Source organism: Portunus trituberculatus, chromosome 17 (assembly GCF_017591435.1).
Source record: "Portunus trituberculatus isolate SZX2019 chromosome 17, ASM1759143v1, whole genome shotgun sequence".
NCBI lineage: Eukaryota > Metazoa > Arthropoda > Malacostraca > Decapoda > Portunidae > Portunus > Portunus trituberculatus.
In genome coordinates this window covers 7,072,501-7,077,500 of record NC_059271.1, presented here as the reverse complement: position 1 = coordinate 7,077,500, position 5,000 = coordinate 7,072,501, and the positions used below count along the sequence as shown (strand labels likewise).

At 38.1% G+C, this 5,000-nt stretch overlaps 1 protein-coding gene across 1 annotated transcript in view; it reads left to right on the top strand.

Moving 5' to 3' along the window:
• LOC123505203 overlaps positions 1-5,000 on the top strand; it is a 260,003-nt gene that overhangs the window by 163,730 nt on the left and 91,273 nt on the right. The window lies entirely within an intron of this gene.

Sequence of the window (5,000 nt, the reverse complement as noted above, 5' to 3'; positions counted from 1 at the left end):
TTGCTTCATTTGTGCGTCTTCGTCAAGCTTTCGTTGGGTCGTATTCTCAAACCCTTCTATGCTTCACCTTCACTATTTCAAAAAAGAGTTTATTTAAATTTACACGAGTTTAAGGTGTTTTCAGTTTCTAGAGGCAGATTGACAAGATTTCTGCATTCTTGAAAACCCCGCTAATCATCTCGTGGCCCTTCAAAGTAGTCGTGGTGAGAGAGCAAAGCGTTTCTGAATCAGTTATGAGTCTCTACATGATTCGTTTTAAAGGTTCACGTGGGTTGCTTCACAAGATAGAACTCTCTCAGGCCCAGTTTCACAGTCTCCAAGTTGTTCGAAGCTAGCCAATAAAGACATAGTTTGGGTTGTATAGCTTACAAAAATGTCTGGAATTGCCCCTATTGCCTCACCAGTTCCCTTTTTGCTATGCTCCCAAACGAAAAGCTCCAGGTGAAGTTGACTGTGAAACCTGATCACGGCTGAAGTACTTTGGTTGGTTAGCTAGCGAACGAAAAGAGTGACTGTGGAACTCGGCTTAAGTGGAATAGAAGAAAGAGGAAGGTTATCTAGTCACTATTTATTTTCATGTATTTTGAAGTAATGCTGTTTAGAGATATTAGATTATTTTTGTTTGTATTGCATCTCTTCCAATCTTCTATCGCTATTTTCATGCTGTTCTTTTGATCTTCCTAACGGCATGCCTCCCCTTGTCTTACGATCTCCAGTCCCTGCACAAGGCTTTCTTCTTCCTCTCATCCCTATTCTGTCCAACTCTGTAATGCAAGAGTTAATCAGTATTCTCAATCATTCATACCTTTCTCTGGTAAACTCGGAACTCCCTATCTGTGTCTGTATTTCCAACTTCTTATGACTTGACTTCATTTAAGAGGGAGGTTTTAAGACACTTATCCCTGCATTTTGGCTAACCCTTTCGGATTTTAAAGAGAACTGGCAAGTGAGTTTTTATTTATTTTTTTTATTTATATGTATTTTTTTTTTTTGTTGTTGTCCTTGGCCTGTTTTCCTTCTTACGTATAAAAAAATAAAGAAGGAATGATGATAAAGTGTAATAAAGCAAGAATAATGAATTGTGAGAAATGTTCAGCTTTTTTTTCTTTTTGTTGTCACTTTTTTTTTCTTATTTCGTTCTGTGGGTTTGTGTATAAAGTGTGCTACGGAGAGGAGGAATGGTGAAAAAAAAACATGATGAAGCAAGAATAATGAAGCGTGGGAATTGTTCAGTTATTTTCTTTTAGTCTGGATTTTTTTTTTATTTCGTTGAGGTGGGATTAATTAAAATAGAGGAGGAATGGTAATAAAACATGATGAAGCAGAGAGAGAATGAAGCGTGACAAGTGTTCAGTTACTGTTTCTTTTTGTCTCGTTTCTTCTCATTTCGTTCAGGTGGGTTGATTGATAAGTGTTTCTCTCTCTCTCTCTCTCTCTCTCTCTCTCTCTCTCTCTCTCTCTCTCTCTCTCTCTCTCGTTTTGGCATCATTTTAGTGTTTTCATAATAATTCCGGCACACTTTTATTTACATTCAACACCATTCTCTTATTCTTCTCACCACATTCCACTTCTCAATAATCTCAAGTCTCAATTTAAGCGTGACAACAATTTAACAGTAACTTAACCCCTTGACTGCCATGATTAAGAATAGTGAAGACTGTGGACATTAATACTCTGACCTCCATTGACCCTTCGTAATGTCAATAAAATGGTCTAGTACAGAAATCTTAAGGCAAAAATATGTCCCAGTACTGAAGGGGTTAAACTATCATCACGGACCACTAAGACACTCGAGACGTAATGTTAGAGAGAATGACACTTTCCGAGATTGATACCACTGACCAATAACCCCACGTATCATTGAAACATTCAGGGCTTTCAATGTAAGAGAGAATGACATTTAGCTAGACTGACACACCACTGGTAAACTATCCCCACGTATCAATGTAAGAGAGAATAATGACATTTAGCTAGACTGACACACCACTGCCCAACTATCCCCACGTATCATTGAAACACTCGAGGCTTGTAATATAAGAGAATGACACTTAGCTAGACTGACACACTACTGGCCAACTATCCTCACGTATCATTCAAACACTCGAGACTTTTAATATGAGAGAATGACACTTTTTACACTGACACATCACTGGCCAACTATCCTCGCGTATTATTTCTTGCAGTGTCAGAGAGAAAGACGTTTTGCTAGACTAAGAAACCATTGACCACCACCACCACCACCTCCACCACCCCAAGGCAGAGCAGACGATGCGTGATGTTGTGCTGGTGTCAAGGAAACTGATGAGGATGTAATGATTGGAGAAAGTGGAGGAGGAGGAGGAGGAGGAGGAGGAGGAGGAGGAGGAGGAGGAGGAGGAGATAAGAAAAATATTATGATAGGAAATTGATGCTGACGGAAAATGTAAGCTTAGAAGGAAGAAGAGGAGGAGGAGGAGGAGGAAAGAACAAGAATAAGAAGAAAATTAAGGAAAAAGAAGAAAAGAAGAACAAGAAGAAAGAAGAAAAAGAAGAAAAGGACGAGGACGACACACACACACACACACACACACACACACACACACACACACACACACACACAGAGAGAGAGAGAGAGAGAGAGAGAGAGAGAGAGAGAGAGAGAGAGAGAGAGAGAGAGAGAGATTAAAAGGGCTTACGTATACAGCGTTTATTCATGTATCTTGGTATTGAACGCCCCGCCACTGTAGCCAATCTTTTTCTGTGTGTGTGTGTGTGTGTGTGTGGTGGTGGTGGTGGTGGTGGTGGTAACGTGCCTCACCTGAATGCAGCCACGGAGACACTGACACTGCTGGCTTGCTATTTGTTCTCCTGGCTACTGGCGAGGCTCTACTTGTTACTTAGGTACTGTGCTGTGTATCTGTGTTTCTTCCCTCTGTGAATCGTGCTTGTTAATTTCCTTACCTATTTATCTGTCTATTTATTCTTGTTTTTATTTTTTGTTGCCTTTGGGGAATATCTTTTATATTTTGACTTTGAGAGAGAGAGAGAGAGAGAGAGAGAGAGAGAGAGAGAGAGAGAGAGAGAGAGAGAGAGAGAGAGAGAGAAATAAACGAGATGTACAAAAAAAAAAAACATTCAAATTCTTAGTTTCAGATGGATTGAGAGACAATTACAGTATTATCCTTATCATTAATAGTAGTAGTAATAGTAGTAGTAGTAGTAGTAGTAGTAACAATAGTAGTAGTAGTAGTAATAGTAGTAGTAATAAAATATAAATATATATAAATCAACCCCAACGTACGATAATGACTAAAAAAAAAAAAATGCACGAAGTTTGATGGTGGTGCCGTCCTATCAACCGCACCACCGTATTGCCAACTCACCCTCTCTACAAAACACAATATGAACAATGCTAACCCACAAAACTATGGAAAAAAATGAGAAGAAATATAACAACACGCATAATAAAGCACTAATAGACAAACATAACGAGCAGTGAGAACCAGAAGTGACATTAATAGCCACAGTTTTCACTATTTTTAATCCCCCACATAAATATAAGCTGTGTAAAATCACCAAATAGTAAGCAGAATTTTTCCCTTGAGATTTGTGTACCATTAGACCATTTGATTTAATATTAGGAAGGGTCTATGGAGGTCAGAAGATTAATAGATACAGTTTTCACTATTTTTAATCCCCCCAAATAAGTATAAGTTATGTAAAATCACCAAATAGTAAGCAGAATGAATATGGAGGCGCGTCATAGCACTGAAGGTGTTAAAGAAGCCGTGAATAGAACCAAAGCGCTTTTATAGAAGTGTGAAGTTCATTGGTGATGCATAAGGTTGTGACAGGAAATGAGTGAATATCAAGCGGTAAGTCTCAGGATTAAAAAGAGTTGTTGTTTTTTTAATGTATATTTTTTTATTGTTATTGAGTAATGTTGAGTAATGCCTGTGTGTGTGTGTGTGTGTGTGTGTGTGTGTGTGTGTGTGTGTGTGTGTGTGTGTGTGTGTGTGTGTGTGTGTGTGTTTGAGTTTATTAGTATTAATTAGTTAGGATGGATCGTCATTCGCTTGTTTTAATTCTCTATTGGCTCATTTATTTGTTTATTCATTTATTAGTTTTGAGGTAAGAGGGATGATAACGATAAGTATGTTGACAATTGTAATAATGATGATAATGATAATAATAATAGTAATGATGATGATAATAATAATAATAATAATAATAATGATAATAATAATAATAATAATAATGATAATAATAATAAAGAATAAGCAGGAAAAGAAAAACACAAAAAGGAGTAGGAAGAAGAATAAAAGAAAAGAGGATAAAGATAAGAAAAAGTAAGAGAAAGCAAAAACAAGTAAAGGAAAATAATAATGATAATAACAATAATAATCCCTCGCCATGTTTTACACACACACACACACACACACACACACACACACACACACACACACACACACACACACACACACACACACACACACACACACACACACACACACACACACGTCCCACTTCCGTCAGGTCACAAGGTCACACAGATCCTCAACACGTTACCTTGACCCACTGCCCACAAAACAACAACATCAACAACAACAACAACAACAACAACAACAACAACAACAACAACGACTTAACAATACCAACAATAATTTCCTCCTCTATCATTCCTTCACTCTTTTTCTCTCTGACTTTTTCTTTTATTATTAATTTTTATATATTTTTAACCCAACCTAACCTAACCTAACCTAACCTAACCCAACCTAACCCAACCTAACTGATCTTTACGTATATCCATTTATCCGAATACAAAAGACACGGATCCGGGAAGGGAGGGAAGCGAGGAGGAAGGATGGAGGAAAGGAGGGAAGGGGAGGGGAGAGGAGAGATGGGTACTGGTAGGAAGAGAAGAGAAAGGGGAAAAAAGCATATTCTGAGAGATAGGAGAAGAGGGGAGGAGAGGAAGGAGGAAGAGAGGGAAGAAAGAAAGGATGGGAAGGAGGAGGAAA